At 37.9% G+C, this 18,647-nt stretch overlaps 1 protein-coding gene across 2 annotated transcripts in view; it reads left to right on the plus strand.

The window, feature by feature from the left end:
- The first annotated feature begins 15,461 nt into the window (after positions 1 to 15,461).
- LOC311430427 (uncharacterized protein) overlaps positions 15,462 to 18,647 on the plus strand; it is a 190,484-nt gene continuing 187,298 nt past the window's right edge. The window contains exon 1 of one of the 2 annotated variants that reach the window (XR_014688783.1): positions 15,462 to 15,596. The gene's annotated coding sequence lies outside the window, so the exon portion shown is untranslated. The remainder of the gene's footprint in view (positions 15,597 to 18,647) is intronic. The other variant, XM_084506978.1, reaches the window with a different exon arrangement.

Here is an 18,647-nt window from a genome sequence, read left to right on the forward strand (position 1 = left end):
CGGTGTATAAAGACCGCCCCTTTTTATTTTTTTTAGCTATATTTTTCTGCATGTTGACTGCCTAAAGGCAGTTCCCTTGGCTGGCTGGAGAATGAAAGCAAAAGTGGACACATCCCAGTGGACACAGCAGAGTAGTGTACTGTTACTTTGATTTATATGCTATATCATTCTTGAAATAGGGGCAATAGTGCTTATTTAGTTTCAGAACAAGGTTTTAGAATTAGCTCCGCTTTCCTACCGTGAAAATGTCACAAATGGAACGCAAGTTTATTTAATGCAAGTCTGCTAGAAAAATAAATAAATAAAAAGATTAAGGTTAGGACTGCTTTGATATTAGAGAAAGGATCTGGCAAGACTGCTGCTGCTAAAAGAGTGTTTCAAACCTCATTGAATGTCAATAGCTTGCTCCCTTTTCAGAACATATATGGAATAGGGTAGAGAAGAAGGCATGTCAATTGCTCCCTAATTTTGCAAACGTATCAATTCAGAATTAGATACAATAGTTAAGTAAAGACACTATCCATGGAAAAAAAAGATGTATATATTTCCAGAGATTGCTTCTGAAAATGTATTTTGAAAATATCTAATGTTTAAGCCTGTAGTCTTTTTTGTGGGTTTTCCTTTACTCAAATGCTCAGCGAAGTACTCAACTGTATGCCTAAGACCTACAGACTTCATTAGCATATAAGCATGCATTCAAATTCATTAGACCTCTAGACTACTCATTAATTATATTTTTCTTGTGGCATTGGATAACTAGCAAATAGCTGGAAAAAGTCAGCATGCCATGGAAAAAAATAAAACCACAAAAACCTTCACTTTATAAGTATCTGTCAGAAGGTATGAAAGCTGTCAAAATGAAACAATTTTCAGTTTTCTTCTATCAAAAGTACAAACAGAATGAAGTCTTTGTAAAGAAAGAAGCTCTCTATTTGTCTCTTGTTACTGAACACAGACAATAATGACCTAAATGAGACATATTGAGTACAAACAAAACAAATGCATTGTGGGGTTCTAGCAACAGCCACTCTCTGATGTTTAATTAGAAATTGATAAATGCAGAAAGTTAACAATTTATTTTAACAAAGTAACATTCACAGACTTTGTTTCAACCTTGGCACTTGCTGAGTACCTTTTACCATGAAACAACTGATTTAGCATAAACACTGAGTAACTATCAGGCCACAACCTTTTAAACTAATATCCAAACATCTTACCGTTTGGTATGGACGTACAATATCTGGTGTGTCTGGGAGATTATATTCTATTGGTATAATGAGGTGGAAGGAAGGAAAAGATTCTGGTCCACCATGATTTTTGGTCTATTCTCCCATGTGCCTGGTGACAGGACGAGGAGGAATGGGCTAAAGTTGCGCCAGGGGAGGTTTAGGTCGGATGTTAGGAAGAACTTCTTTACTGAAAGGGTTGTTAGGCATTGGAACAGGCTGCCCAGGGAAGTGGTGGAGTCACCATCCCTGGAGGTCTTTAAAAGAAGTTTAGATGTAGAGCTTAGTGATATGGTTTAGTGGAGGACTGTTAGTGTTAGGTCAGAGGTTGGACTAGGTGATTTTGGAGGTCTCTTACAATCTAGATGATTCTGTGATTTGTCTCTGATACCTTCTCTTCAAGCTGTAGGTCAAACACTGTAGTAGCTGCAATTCCTAGCTGTGCACATGACCAACAGCCCTAGGCACTGAAAAGGTAACAGGCATACAGAAAGAAAATAATTAGAACTGTGCCTTTACATTGATGCCACAAGGAGCACAAAAATAACTCTGGAGTAGCCTGGACTAATCCAGCCTTGGAAAAACAAGCATCTAGCTAAACCATAACGTGACAAAATCTGCTGGAAAGAAAGCATGATCTAAAGGGAATCTGAGACATGCCCAAACCAAATAGGTTTGATAAAGCTGAGCAGAAGCTTTCCTGGGTATGCTAGGATGGGAGGCTGAAAACCGGACAACTCAGATTTTTTCTCACTACAGTCAATCCTTTTTGCCATCCTTTTCCTCACACTACCAAGATACTGTTAAAATGTCTGTACAGGTGTAAAAGTACAATATGTAAAACTTCAGTAACTTCAGTTTCAGTAACAACTTCATCTGATTATAGCAATAAAGGCTGAAACACTGGATCCATTCTCATACCTAAAAAGCATAAAAGGTCATTCCAAAGAATTTATTTTAGATAAAATAAGTACCTTTGCAAGCTATTTAGAGATAAATAGCACTCGTGCAAATAACCTTTTTTTTTTTTTTTTTTTTTTTTTTTTTCAGATGTATTTATGCTATTTAACATCGTATTTGCTTTGCAATTTTTAAATATCCAAATGTTTTTGTTTGAAATTCAGGAAACTTGTAATGTTTCCTAGACATCAGTAGCTCTTAGGAATTGTAAATTGCTAGATGAAAAGAAGCAATATCCTCATTATGAATTATAAGTATAATAAAGACTAGTAATGATTCTTCTCTTGCCTCAGGTAGGCCTGGGACTGGTCTTGTTTGAGCAGTAGTGCTGAGTGATTTGTCAGATATATGGCAATTGCACTATTAAGCTGAGTTACACTCAGGCAACAACAAACATTAAATGAGGGGCATAATCACAGCTTGTTCCAGTAAAACAGATTGATCACAGGAGGAAGCTAGGCAGATTATCTCATAGCCAAAGAAGCCGCATATTTGTCTCAGCTCTTAAACTTATATGATAGAAGACAGAAATGTCATCCTTTAAAACAACATATTTTTAATTAAGGTTTCTAGTTTTTTTTTATGGTTACAGGAAAAAAAAGAAAGTTGAACATAGTTTTGACTTGATTACTATCTTTATGCTCAGAAACACAAAAAGCATGCAAGATATTTTGAAAAATCTAGTTATTTTTAGGTTGTTGTTTTGAAGAGTGACTTGTATTTTTGAGTACTTGGAGTTGATAATTGCAGAAAACTGCAAGAAGCCACATGGAGTAGCACTGGCACAGGTTGTCCCAAGAGTCTGTGGTGTCTCCTTGGAGATTCAAAAGTCATCTCCATGTGGTCAGGAGCAACCTGCTCTAGGTGGCCCTGCCTGAGCAGGGGGTTGGACCAGATGACCAATCTCAACCATTCTGTTTGTGAACCACACCAGCAAGTCCGAAAAATGTGAACTGCAATAAAATTTGAAACAGGATGCTACATTTTTGTTACTGGCCCCCTTGTCTTCCTCCCATATTGCAAGCCTCTATTGCATGTCTCCAGAACTAGGATTCCTCAGTTTGGATGTTCTCCGTTGTTTATGTGTGTATGTTCACTACAACTTTTCTAGATGGCAGTTGCCTTAAATGACTAATTTTAGTAATTTTTCTTTTATTAAGACCTTAAAATTGTTCACTCCACCTTCTTTCAGTACCACAGAAAATGATTAATAGCTGCTGGGTTTCATCCATTGTCTTCCCCTGCTTTATGCTCTACTAAATATGCAAACCAGAGTTTATAATGTTTAGCTATAAGAAGCTGCTGCTTAAGGTGATTCCATGACAAACAAAGAAAATGGTTTAGTGGTTCATAAGAAGCATAAATGTTCTTCAGTAATGTCCTCTGACAAACTTCAAAGCTGTGAAAATGTGGTTTAACCCTTCCCCTGCAATATAGCCATAGTTCTGAGATTATATCCTACAAGTATATCTTGGTATATAGAGCTCTTCTATATCAAGGAGTCAGTAGGACTCCAAGCCATGAGTCGCAGCCAAAATTTACTACCTATTCATAAAGATCTCTCACTGGTCATAAACTAGTTTTCTGCAGGAAATCAGAAAACATATAAACATAGCATTGCCATTAAGGAAATATTAGGGGGGGTGGGGGGGGAGTCTTTTGCCGTCTTTAAGGTTTAAAAGCAGCAGTCTATAGGATCTGTATACTCAAATTTATTAGTTTTAAAAGCTGTCTCCCTCCTGAAATAATTATTACAACTGTGAGAAAGTCACTACTCTAATAAATATGGATTGAATTCTCAGCTATATAACTGACATTTAATTCATTTGGCTAATTTCATTCTATAAATTTTCATGGAATATTGTTTGAATCCTCTCGTTCCCTCTTACTGATTGTGCAGTCAGAGCTTTTTTGTTTATAGTGACTGCCCTATTAAATGACTTTAAACTGAGCTTTGGTCTGATGGTATTTAACTAGGCAGCATCAGTAAATTACTTTTACTGCTATTAACTACCATCAGAAATAAAATGAAATAAAATAACCATAAAAGAAACTAGACTACACCTCCAAAAATTTAAATAAGTGTGTTTTAACAATAGCAAACTGTGGGCAGAGGGGATGGTGATGGACACACTTTGATTATAAATGCATGGTTTATGTGGTAGTTACAATTCTCCACTATGTGATGCATAAGAACTTCATCTCAGCCTTTCAATGTGCACCTGATGTGGAACAGTCGTTTTGAAGACAGTTGCTAACCGCATGCTGCATTTTCTCCTTTTTTTTATATTATTGTTCTTTTCCTAGGAAGTACTATAACTTCTTGTTTTCCCAGCATATGTCCCTTTTATTTTCAAATATATTTCAACTGTACAACTGGTATCTTCTTAATCTTCCCACAATAGTTGTTAGGTCACAGGGCACTTTACGTATTAGGCACTGCCCTGAGAGCTAAGACTGGCAGGCAGCTCAGTATCTGGTTGCAGTTTTTCTTGAATGTAAATGATTGCTTATAGTGAGTAGCACAGAAGGCTTGAGGCAGGGTTTGGGTAATTTTTTAGGTAGCTGTCATTTAGGACTGAGCTCTTAGTTCAAATTCATCCAAACTGGAAAGAGATATTCAGAGCAGGCTGAGCTCTTTGACCACTGAAGATTTGTTTGCATGTGGACTGTAGACTTTGGGCTAGAGATGCAAAGACCTTCCTTCTGAGGCTTATAGTTTTGACTGGATAAATGAACCAAAAATTTCTGATTATAGCACTTAACTTGTATAGACTAAAGAATTTGACTTACTAACCAATTAAAATTTCTTTAAACTTAGTGTCGTAGCATGGCTGAGCTGCTCTAAACTCCTAAGGAGACTTAAGCATTTACAGTGTCTTAGCATAGTTAAGATTTCTTCCCTCATTAAAAAGACTTAGCTGTGCTAAGGTTCCTTAAACATTTAGCAAAGCTTATATGCACTGCAGTTCCTAATTTCCTTCTTAATTTCAAAACAAGGGAAATCAATGCAAAGAACTGTACAATGTGCATTTGAAAGACAAAGTAAGCTCTTGAGAAATTCAAGAAGTTAGCCTCAAAATTAGCTCAGTCGTCATGACTGCTTAACATTTTCCTTTAATAGAAACCTTTGAGTGACATAGGATATGCAGTAAGAGGTTACACTTTTGCATTGCTATATCACCTTTGTGTTTCATTACTTAATTTGTTTGAATTTTTCTGGCCATAGACCTTCATTTTTAATTTAGAATTCCACTAGTGTTTTTCTCACATATGTACCTAAGTTACTAAAATATTCATTAATATGAGCACATTAATTCTATAGAATTAAGTAAACGTTTTTACACAGGTCAAAAATTATAAAGCCTTAGCTTTATGTGTGATATGAGTGATATGAACTCACATATGAGTTATGAGTGATAACTAAGGCTGCTCAATGGCATCAAGCCCTTTCTCTAGTTCATGGCATTTTAAGTTGATAAGAATTTCAAATTGTCAGTATGCAAAAACACTATGCAATGCTTTAAATGTGTAGATCTTTCATGTTAGTTGTGTTACTAGTTGTAGATCGAATGTTAGTTGTGTTACTAGACTTTGTGGAAGCAGTGCTATAATTCAGTGTTGAATTGGTGCCCATTCAGACCTCTCAGTTTGTCCATCTATAACTTAGTATAACAAGGGACTGTATTTTTCTTAACTGTTAATTTTTCTCAGGTTGATGTTTCAGAAAAATGTTTTTTTCATTTGAGTTAATTGAGTAAGGAAGAAAACCATTTAAAAATACTATTGAGACTTCTGCTGTGCCTAGTTTATGCTTGACTACTTTAAAGCAACAAAACCGGTATGACTAAGAATCTTAATTATTCAATTAAATTCTGATTCTATTCCTAATGGATAAAACAAGTGCAGTTACCAGTGCCATTCACTGGCAGTCCTTTTGGGTCTTCCAGATGAAAAGCTCTCCCATAAAGCAAGGTAACATTGAGACAATTTTTAAAGATGCTGTGGTACATGCAGTTGTCACAGAATAAAAGGCTGCACTCCTTTTTATGCAAGATATCCTTTGTAGGAACAGAGGACAAATTTCTGAACCAGTGTTTTGTGGAAGATATAGTAAAATGACTTTTATTCTTCAGTTTTTCAGGCTTTTTTTGATATATGGCACTACTCAAGATAATTTATAATGTATTTTCACCCACGCCATCCAAATGTTTTATATAAATATACATGTACACTTGTAGAGAACTGAATAACAATATTGGATGATAGTCATACTTACAGATTAAAAAAAAAAAAAAAAAAAAGGTATCCCTCCTCTACAACAAAGTTGCTATTCCAGGGTCCTTCTTAAACTGCTTGATCTTCCAAACAGCTTTTTTTGTCTTTCACATGATTTAATTGAGACTAAAGCATTCACAAATTTCAGATGCCCATTTCAAGGTTCCTGTGTTTTAAGAGCTTCATTGCCATAAAGTACAATGAAGCCATTTCATAGCTTCATTGTACTTTATATGCTCAAGCTGCTGCCATCAATTGCTTTAGCTCTAGCTGTGGCAGCTCAGCATTTCTGCAGGTCATGTCCTTGAATCTCCAGTCAGAAAAGTGGCACCACATTATTAGGTGTCCAGCTGTGGAAAAGATTATAGGACCTTACAGGACCTCTACAGCAGATGCAAATGTTTATCATCTAATTTTCTTCATATCTATGGCACTTCTCCACAGAATGTAAACTGTTGCTCTGCCTCTGAACTGAAGACATACACTACCTCTCTCAACTCACAATTTTGTTATCTCATCGTACCAGAAATCTTAATTTTCTTAATACTTGCGGGTGATGTTAACATATGTAGGGATATATGCCAACTCTCCTAGTGCCATCCAAAGTTGAATGTGAACAAACTTTGTATCTGGCGTGCTATAGCATCAATCCTCTTCAATGGTTCAGCGGGATGTTCATATCTGTGGCAGACTGAAACAGCTGTGAATCTCAGGAGCATTTTGTCCTTGCCATACATGATGGGCAGTCATTCAGAGCAGTACTGATGGGCAGTCATTCAGAGCAGTACTGTGAGGCTTTGAATCTAAAGAAAGAACACAAGACTTGTGTTCTGATTATGTGATTCTTGGCTCTATAAATGCATGCAGCATCTATAGGAGGATGACTATGAGGAGAAAACATGGTTTAACCATGGTTTTACCATGGTTTAACCATGATTTTCCTGCAATGATTCCAGAATTCCCACATGCAGAAAAAAGTTTTCATAAACTCACCACAAACCTCTTGAACCATTGCATTTATTGTTATAGCCTGAATTGCTACAGAAATGAGCAATGATTGCTGCTTTGAAGATGGTTCTCAGTCTTTGCTGTGGCTAGTTCAATTTGTGTTCGCAAGTCAAATGGTGGGCTGATGGCAGCTAGATATTTGACAGCCTTGCAACAACAGGTTTTCATTTGCATCTGGTGTTTTTATAAAATGGCATAGAAAAATGCTCCGGACTCAGCTGGAGTGACTGTATACTGCCACTCTGAAGAAACCAGAGGTTATTAACCATAAGGTACTAAAGTACATAATTTCAGGCCACCATGACTTCACAGAACATGGGCAAAGTCAGTTAAGAATACCAAGACAGAAAGCAATGGCAAAAAAGAAAACATTGAGATAAGCTGGAATTTTCATCTTTCTTTATGACACAACCTTATAAGGGCTTCAGTGCTCGTAATGACTCTGGGGTTCAGCTTTTTTTTTTTTTTTTTTTTTTTTGTCATGACTTATGAAGCTGAATATCACAGGGAAGTCAGTCTTAGCAAGCTGCTATTTTGTGGTTGCAGCATTTGATGGCTTGTATATTTGAAAGGCTGACAGCCTTGCCTCTGAAATCATTTGAATATCAGAGCTGAAAATGCCATGTGTGCGCCATATGCGGGTTGTTGAGTGCTGCAGTCTTCCCTTGCCCCCTACAGACTCAGCCAATGTCAGTCCAACCCGTTTCTCTTCCCTTTTGACTCCCTTTGTCTGCATGCATTGCTGCTGCTGCAGGGCTATGTCTTGTTCCCCTGATTTCTAAATTAATCACCTTCTTCCTTTGTCAGCAGGGACGGGTCAATAAAGTACTGGAGAGACAGATGCCACATTTTCTGTTCACAAATAAGCCACAGTCATGCCTAGCCCAGGGATGAAAATCTAGTTCTTTCTGCCAGCATGCTGACAGTAATGGTTGCTGCTGGAACTGAAGCCCATACTTGGGTCATGAGGAATCTTCCCCCCAAATCAAATTGCAAAGGACCATTGCCACCCCCTGTCATGCTGTAGTCTGAAGTCTGCCCAGCAGTCTGGTCCTTAGGTCACCTAGAAATTTTACTCAATGATTATATTAGCAATTTCTCCCCACCTCTTCTTCAGGTTTTACTTTTTTTCTTTTTTCTTTTTTTTCCCCATATAACACACTGGCATAATGGCTTTAATCTCATGCTTCGTGTTTTCAATGCTGTAATATGGCACTAGAAAGTGTTTTGTGGCCAAAAGCTTGCAAGAGTACTTGCCAAGATTGTCTGTGGAGCTCTCAGACCTGGACATCTGTACATTTGTCATGATTACATGGGACTGTGTTCAATCCATTAGGCAGTTCCTTCCAATCCCATGCAGTAGTAAATTACATGGGCCACAATTTTTCAAGGGCTTATAAGTAGCCCATACTGGGTTGATTTTCATGAAGAAAGTGAAAAAGCATAATCCCTAACAAAAGAATTACTTCCTGCCAATTTCAGGGAATGCATGACAGCAAGTGAGCTTTCCAGTGAAAAAGTCTCTGATATTTTTTTTTTTTTTCACGAGTGAAACAATGTTTTTCTCCCTACCCTCATTCTTGGAAATCGTTTTATTTTTGTAGCTGAAACTTTCCAACACATCTCAGCTTGAGGCACAGGCATTGCATGGAAAATTTCAGCCCAAACATTTAATATTTGGCAAAGTTGTAAGCAACTGGAACTTAAAACGGGGAGAGTCCGGCAATCTAGGATGTGCTAGTAGCCTTCTTCCTAAAGAACATGCTTGGACAAAGGCTAATATACCCCCTAACAAGTCTGAAAGAAAAGACTGAAAATACTGTTGGTGTTCTATCTGAACTTTCTAGACATCATGGAAAAGTACATTGAAAAATCATTGGAAAGAAAATCTGTATGACTAAAACACATAAATCTAACTATAATTTTCTGGTAGGCTTAATAGTTGAAATATTGTCTTCAGCCTTAGTGGTGATATTACCAAAATGCAGTGTAGTGCTAGAAAAGCTTCAGAAAAGGAAATTGAGAATGATCCCCAGAGATAAAGAAATGTGCAAGATGGAGTAAAGTAATTTGCATAAAAATTGTTAGATTGGTATTTAATTGAATTATATTGGAGCTTACACTTCATAGATAATGTCAGTTTGAGTTACTGTTGTAAGTTATTATAGACTAGTGTATTATTAAAAACAAATACATTATTGGAACAATTTTGACAATGCGCTTACCTGGTAAAGTCATCTTTTTAAAGCATTCATGCTTTCTAGTGCAGTGAAATATGAGAGCACTAAATAAAACCTGTTAAATTTCTGTTTTCCATCAGTCTCATTATAGATCTCCCCAAAGGTGCCTAGAATGTTTCCAGCTGATTCAGTCTCATGCAGCAGGCCAAGTCATGTTAAAATTTGGTGGATGTTTTAGATTGATGCTATATAATTATAGTGCAGTCAGTGATGCCTTTTTTTTTTTTTCCCTTGTTGTTCAGCCATTAAAATAATACTGCCAGGTTAAAAACACTTTTTAAAGTTGCTTGCATGTATGTTGGCAGCACTGCTCTGCCATGCTAAAGTGGAAGAATGCTAAATCTAATACATATTCCTGTGGTTGTTGTTTGTGCTTGTGAGTCTGAATAGAATGCTGATAACACAGATTTGGTCTATCAAATTCACTTTTGAGAGAAGTAAGAGAATCATATACCATACTAACTTAATTGTACAATGCTCTGTTCTGGGCTGACCAAACTTCTGTAATGATTAGTTCGTGCCATGGTTTGGAAGAAAAAAAAAAAACAAACTTATGTTTTAAGTTTGTATAAACGTATGTTATTGTCTGGAAAATTTGAAAATGGTTGTTTTGTTTTGGTTTGGTTTGGTTTGTTTGTTTTTAGACTAGCTGCAGTTTTTGACATTCTGTTCTCTAACTAGTGATTTTATAATTTTCCTATCATTTATGACATCCTAAAAAGCTGAAAGCTTTACCTGAGTTGGACCTGTAAGATATCAAATACAGAAATATGAGTATTCATTCATATGCTGTAAGATTATTAACCAGTGGTCACTATATTACTGTTCTCTTGCATTACAAATAAAACAGCAGTGTCTGTGCCTATGTTTTTAATCATGTTCAAGCTCTGTTTTAATCTTCTGGCTCCCTTTGATTCCACGTCAGCACTGACAATAATCACACAAATCTTTACCAGTGCAGCAGTTAGAAAATCTTATGCTTTTGACATACTCTTAATCTCAGCACTGCCTAACAGTGACCTTATTGATCACAATATATCGTAATATTCTTGTCCCTCTTGTGACACAGTAAATGCTGAAGTATATCCACTTATAATCAGCGTGTTGACTGTTGTCAGTTATGCCAAAAGCATTGTCTTTAATGACTAGATGCAGCAGAATTTAGATGCTTCTGATTTTTGTGGGAACTTAGTTTTTGTAACTTTTTAATATTTCTACTTGTTTTTGTTATAATTGTAGGTATGTTTTAAACAAAAGCTTTTCAGTTCCAGTTTTCTCTCCATGAATCTTGATACTGTGAGCTCTATAGTGCTGTTTTACTGTATGGCTTATCTATGTAGCCAGCTGAGGCCCCCCTTGGCTGCCTGAGCCAAGGCTGAGCATGGGCTTTATCTATCAAGATCTGACTGAGATTTTGCCATTATTTGTATTAGGTTACAAAGTGATGCACCCTTTTGAGGTTGAATTAAGGCAGTGTTGGAGAAGGCTAAATAATCAGACTAGAGCCTATGACAACAGTGCCATCAGATCTACATAGGTGAACCTCTGTAACCTGTTGAAGCCTGTTTACCTGTGGATTTTCAGAGGTGTAGAAATTCACCTGCTTGGCTCAGCTTGCCAATGCATCTAGGAGAGCAGAACATGTACACACATGCAGAAACTCTTGTTGTATAAAAAGGCTATGTTCTGCTTAATTTTAGGGATTAAGAACTGATTCCTTTAAAAAAAAATGCATACATAAGGATTCTCTTATTCTTTCTGAAACAGCCAGCAAGTCAGGAGGAAAAAAAGGCAGCTACCAAAACAGTTTTCTGGGCATTTTTGCCTAGCCAGGTCAAGATGGAAACTAATATAGTACTTGTCCACATTGCTGCTTCAAATTAGCAGTATTTCTCTCAGCCTCCTTGGAAACATTGGCAGGTTCATGGGGAATTAGGGACTTCCTGGACCAGAGATGGAAAAACAAAGTGAGAATGACCTGGTAACTTTGTGTTGAAGGCACTGAGGGGGAGATATGTGTTCTAGTTGGTGATCAGAACAGTTTCTGTGTCTTATCTTAAATGAATATATAATAAAATACTCTATCTGAGGGACTGCATAAAAAGGTGAAAACTTATTTCTGTTGTCTTTAAAAAATGATCTGCCACTTTTCTGAAAGAAAACACGGATGCTCATACTTAGGCATCAGTCTGGGACTTTTATTTTGCAAGCTGTAAGGTGCCTAAGGCCTTGGTGTATATGCCTTTCCAGTTTCATTTCTACCATTAGCTAGTTTAACCGATTCCTAACCGATTCTTGTTCTGTTGGAATCTGATCACTGTTCCCATCTGAGGTTGTCCTGAATTGTGGATAGTGCTTAGCTGCTTAATTACAGTCAGAGGCTAGCTCAAAAATAAGTGTCAAGTAATCCAGAACTGTGAAGCATTATTTTTTGTATCCAGATCCTAATTCAAAGGTGAGGTGCTGAAGTCTGTTTACAGCCATTTGCTTTTAATCAGTAAAAATAACATGTATGTGTGTTCAGATGTTAATGCTGTATGAGACAGGGTATCAAATCTCCCATCTGTTTTAACTTTACAGCTGTTAGGTTTTACAATTTTAAATTTGAAGTAGAGAATTAATTAAAATGATAATACCCTAACACCTTCACCTATTTAATTCTTCTTGTCTGAATTACTGCTTTTCAATAGCAAGATTTCCTTATGGCAATGGGGTTTTGGCATGACACAATGTGTAATTCTTATGTTTCTTCTTGTAAAATTCCACTATGTTCATCATTTCCAGCTGATTCTCCAAAGAAATTTTGCTCTTGGCTCTCACTTCATAAGTACAATGAAGCCAGTGCCAATAGCCTGTGATTATCTATCTTGGTACAAAAGTTATGGTCTGGTTTTCCAACCTTGGGAAATAACAAACAATACTAATTTTCTTAAAGACAGACAGTTTAACAGCACCATAATCAACATTCTAGTAGACCTCTAAGTTTTGGGTAATTTTTTCTGGTTTATGTAACTTCATGGTTGAGTCACCATCCCTAGAGATCTTCAGAAAACTTGTAGATGTTATGCTTACTGATGTGGTTTAATGGGGGATTTGGCAGTGCTAGGTTAAAGGTTGGACCAGATAATCTTGGAGGTGTTTTCCAACCTACATGATTCTATGATTCATTAAAAATGAATGAAAGGACAATATACTGTTCTAAGATCTTTTTTTTTCTTTCTTTTTTTTTTCCCCCACATGTTTTCAGAATGGAAAACTTGGAGCTTGCAGTGTCGCTAACTACTACAAGTAATTTTTAAAGAAACAGTGGTGTTAACTTCTATTTCCTGAGATGGCTTATACAGATATGCCAGGTAAATGGTCCTTCCCCACAGTCACATGAAAGCAGAAGTTTTTATTCATTCACTCATTTAATTTCTGTACAGTGCAGAGTTCTTTGAACAGGTTTGACCTGGAAATGACCTGTAGAAAGTGAAGAAAAACAGGGTGGAAGTTACTAAAGGAAGTTTTTGAGAAAACTGTGTGTGGTGTACCTCTTATGTGTCTTGCCTGGACTTCTGGTCAGGAGGAACAGTTGATGATGCAGCTACAGCTCTTTAAAGCAGCCTTAACAGCTATTTAGGCATGAGCTTCACATCTTAGTCTGAGATTGCTTAAGGATGGCTGATTTCTTAAGGGCATACATAAAAGAAAGCCTAACACTAAAGTAAATCACTGCCACCCCAAATTCATCAGCTCAAGTCATCATATATCATCCACTCTTGGTGGAAAGACATGTGAATTCTCCACCATTGGTTATGCTTTTCTTTTTTAAGTAAATACACACACACACATTCTCCTAGATGTGGTGTTTTCTTTACTAAAGCTTAAAAACATGTCCTGCATACTTTATCTAACTTTTGAGATACACAGATGCAAAACACCAACGTATATTGTGCACTTAAAATTCTATTGAATTTGCTTCTATTTGAAAAACAAAAACAAAACAAAACAAAAAAACAAATAAAAACACACACACAAAAAACCAACAACAACAAAAAAACAACAACCCACAAATTCCAAAATAAATCCTTCATGTGGGTTATAAAAACAGAAAATGTCAAGCCTAAAGAAAGTTACGAGCAAATGATAAATGGAACTGAAACTTGATTTCAATGATATAATTTTCTATTCCAATACATGGATAAACATATAGAACAGGTATCAAAAAGTAGTAAGTAGGGTGATGTATGCCCATAGTTTAATACATTACTATGAAATTTCAACTATAGACTTAGCTGAATCATTATTTATATGCAATAACTAAGACTAAAGGCTCCATGCAATTCTTGCAAAGACAGATCGTACTGTACTGTTCTAATGCTGTTAGTAGTCTTTTGTTTACCATATTAATTTCTTCAAATAAATGTTTAATATCACTTTTCTGCAATCATGAAGACTTCCAGAGCCTTTATGTACATAGCACTTTCAACAGGGAACAAAAAAGAAGTGAGGATCAACTTCATTTGAATGAATGAAGGCTTTTACAAATGAAATGGTGGAGTGTGCCTTTTAAATTATTAGGCCTTCCCGCACCATTTACTTCAGAGAATACTGTTGATATCTAGGCTAAAATAAAAGGCAGTGTGAAAAAAGTAAACATTTGATGTCCCTGATGTTTTAAAGTTGTGTTGTTGTTTTTACAAGATACACTACAACTGCTGCAATTTCTGAACTATAAGATCTGCATTCTTTTAAAGTATTTCTTTTACGTTATGTAAACTGGTTTCGGATATGTTCTCATAGAAGTTTAGCATATTTTAAACATCACTGTAGAAAATCAATCTTGCATATTATTGTTGTAAGTCTTTTTCTGTTATTCTTAAATGTTAAAATCGATTATTTGGAAAAATACTTCATCGCTATATGTACTTCATTCCAAATACAGAGCCCCTGACCAAAGTTTTTCCATCTTCAGTTGGAAATGCTATTGACAGATGTGTGCTGGGTTGCACATAAAAAGGACAACCATTTCAACTCTTTGGAACTAGCTTCAAAAATGAGCAAAATACAGAACATGCCATTGCTTGATATCTTTATGAAGCTTTGGATGCTGTAATTTGATGAATCCTTTTCTATGATACATTCAGAATTGAAGTACTGAATATTTTCTTCTGTATAAATCCGTCTTTCCAAGTTAGACCAAGAGCAAGTGATCCATTTTGCTTTTTGTATACAGACGCAACAACAAAGTTGAGCACTATTCCTTTCCCTTAGCAGCACTCTGGTGGCTCAAGCATCCTCTTTCTGAGAGTTGCATTAGGCACATTGACCAAAAATTTCCCTTTGTCCTACTGTGTGAGGGACTTGTCCCAGTTAGATGCCTGTTCCTAAGATGTCCATGGTTTTGTGGTGACATAATTAGGTGACAATTTTATGGTGACACAATTAATCCCCTCTAAGCTCAGATCCTGTTAACACCCGAAGCCTGCTTGGGCCTTGCATGGTAGTACTCTAGCCTAAAGCAGAGGCTGTATCTCGTACACTGGGTTGGATTAAAGGTGGTACACAGATGTAGCAAGGGTGTTTTTCAGACGAGTTTTACTTCTTTAGTAGGAAATACATCCCGAGCTTGCTGTTGAAGAGCTGTGCAGGGAAGGGCCCCCCCTCCCTACCCGCACACAGGAGCCAAGGCCCAAGCCTGCCACCCGCTGCCGGCCGACCCTGGGGCGCGGCGCGGAGCTGACGGGCCGAGCCGGGCCGAGCCTCCAAGTTTTCCTCCCCGCTGCTTGGCACCGTGCTGAGCCGCTGCGTTACAGCTTTAACTGCGCTTTCCCCTGGCTCGCTTCTCGGCGCTCATCCCGCCCCGGCCCTCAGCGTGGACCCGCCCGCCGGCCGGCCGCAGGTGAGTGAGGCGGGGACGGGGCTGCTGAGGCCCGCGGCTTCGGGCAGGGGGGCGAGGGGCGGCCGCCGGGCTCCCTGCCCTGGGGCGCAGCGGCTTGGGGCGGCTTCCAGCCCTCGCCGATACTCCTGGAGCGAGCACACGGCCCCAGCCAGGCAGCCCGCGGATAAAAGGGGTGTCTGCGCCCCGGGGGGAGCGGGGCGGAGTGGTCGGGGAAAGCGGCTGAGGAAAGGTCTGTGGTGGAGCAGGAGCAGGAGCAGGAGCAGGAGCAGGAGCAGGAGCAGGAGCAGGAGCAGGAGCAAGGAAGGAAGGAAGGAAGGAAGGAAGGGCTGGTGCTGGTGCTGGTGCTGGTGCAGGAAGAGGGAAAGGGCGGAAAGGGGCTAGACGGTGCTGAGTGATCTGTTCCTGGTGGGGGCCTCCTGCCTGAGCCGGGGGACAGGCAGACAGGTGAGCGTGGCAGGCAGTGCTAGGGAAGCCGGGCGGTGACGGGGTTTGCTCTTCTGGGTGCCCCGGTTGCCCACTCCCGGTAAGTGGAGGTTGTCACAGTCTGCTTGGTCAGAGGTAGAAAAAGCTCTAACTTGAGCAGGTGAGGTGGGAGGGAGAAGGAGAGGAATCGATTGTCGGTGACACTTTGCTCTCGCGCTTTTTTCTTAATCTCTCCCTCTTCAGGCAGCTCTTTGAATCAATGCCTGAACGCATTTGTAACTCCTGAGTCTCTGCCAGTGGTGTAGGAGTAATTCTGTTTTGATTCATTCATTCTATTATTATTATTATTATTATTATTATTATTATTATTATTATTATTATTATTATTATTTATGAGGCTTCACATTGCATTTTGAAGGGTGGTTTTGATCTGTGTTTTTTTCCTTACAGAATAAGTTCAATAATGAAAAATATGCAGTTCTGTGTGGCTCAGTCTGATGTCTGTCCCAAACTGGTGTTCACACTCCTTGGTTTCTATCCATCTCTCTTTATCAGTCCTTGTTTTGGTCTTACGTAATGAATAAGTGAATGAAATAATCAGTTTCCAAAACTTTTTTTACTTCTCAATATTTGATCCCCTTATGTGGCATAGGATGTCGGTGAATCTACATCTGTATTCATTGCAATTGTAATTATAATGTATATGTTATATATGTACAACTTAAAAAGGTTCTCACTTCGGTGCTAAATGTTCTTAATGACCTTAAAAGTGACTCAGAAATAATCGCAAACTACTTTGCAGATGCTTTTTAATCTCGATAAACTGTTCCTATTTTAGTTAACTGGAATTTTAATTTGCATGCAACATCTGTCTCAGTCACAGATCAACATGTTAATCTCTAGAATGCCTTTCATTTCAGCTGACTGGCCCTTGTAGCCTGTAAGCTATAGCTGTTTCAAAAAGGTACATGTTAGCAATAATTTCCACAGAACAGTGGACACAAGGTAATTTTAAGACTTGCTGTCTCCCTACAGAGATGTTTAAGGAAACCTTGCCTCCATATAGTACTTTGTACCAAAATATAGCACTTTGTACCTATGTGTCAGTGAAAACAAAGGCTGGCACTTTGGGCTGAGCCACCAGCAGTGGTTAATGGGGTGGAGCAGTGGAGCATCTCCTGGTCCTGTGACAGCTTGGAGGACAGGGCTGCTTGTGAGGAACACGGGATTACAGCCTCCAGTGCATCAGCTCTGCAGAACTTCTGCTTATGGAGTTAGCCACTGGAAAGTGTGATAATTGTGCACTGTATTATAATAGATAACAAAGGAGTGTATTTCAATTGTGAAATAAGATCCAAAAAATTAGAAAATTTAGATAAATTTAAGCTTTTTTTTTTTTTTTTTGAGTTTTATTCCTGATAATAGATACATGTGCCCAGCTGATAAATTTGCAAGCAGATAGAAACTGGAAGACGTGGTAGTGTATATGTTTTGAAATCTGTAGGCTTTCCAAAAACAACAATTAAAGTTGTAAAATTAAAAGACCTGAAAATGACTAGTGTATTTTTAAAAATAAATACACCCTGCCACTATTCTTTTGACCAGACTTTCAGAGTTTTCATACTGAGATTGTACATGGGTGATGCTTTCTTTTAAATCTTGTTTGGCACCCTCTCCCAATGCGTGATTAGGAGATCTGTTGGAAAATGTCTATTTTTTGAGATAAAAGAATGCACAAGAAGGATGAAATTGGGAGAAACTGCTTGCAGAACAGTTGGGGGGGGGGAGGGGGGAACAAACTGATTTGATACCCTAAAGCAAAGTGTGATGAATATATATTCTGAAGGTTTTTTTTCCATCTTGTGTTTGTATTTATAGGCTTATCAGTGCATAGTTGACATTCTGCATCAGAAGTGTGTGTGTGTGTATATATATATAAAATAAAGAATTTTCTGTTTCAAAGAAGATACAACTTCATGATGAGTATTCTTGGAAGGGGGAGGAGGAAGAATATGCATTTACTTAGAGTGATACCTTGATAAATTAATAGCATAAAGATAGGGCGTACAACGTTGCCAGACAGCATAAAACTGCCAAAAAAAATCCTTGGTTTACCATTGCATCTATTTTTTTTATGTCAAGGTAGGGATATTATCATTTACAAATGGGAAGGATTACCCCTTATATAAGAGCACCATCTGAAAATTTACCAGCTTGCATGGTAGTGCAGGCTGCAGCCAGCACAGAATGTTTTCCCATTTTGATAAGCTAAATGAAACTTAGTGGGGATGGAGGCAACAATTTTCTGTTTGTTTGTTTGTTTTTTCTAATTCTATGACCTGTATGGAAATCTTCTTGGAATGCATTATGTACCTACTGTGATTCTAAGTGATATCACTTCTGTGATTTGGATTGTTTCTTGGAAACAGTGATGTCTTGAGGAGACAGACATGATGTTTTTCCTAGACTGGATGCTCAGGTAGTACAAAATAAAACAATTACTAGTGTTTGGATATCCGTGTGATTTCTGTCTCTGAGTTACTGGATGGCTTTGTTATATGTAGGTAGAAAAGTTAGTATAAACTTTGAAAAATAACATGCTTCTGGTTTCAGGTATATTTAATAGCA

The sequence above is a fragment of the Aythya ferina genome (assembly GCF_964211825.1).
Source record: "Aythya ferina genome assembly, chromosome: 1".
Classification (NCBI taxonomy): domain Eukaryota; kingdom Metazoa; phylum Chordata; class Aves; order Anseriformes; family Anatidae; genus Aythya; species Aythya ferina.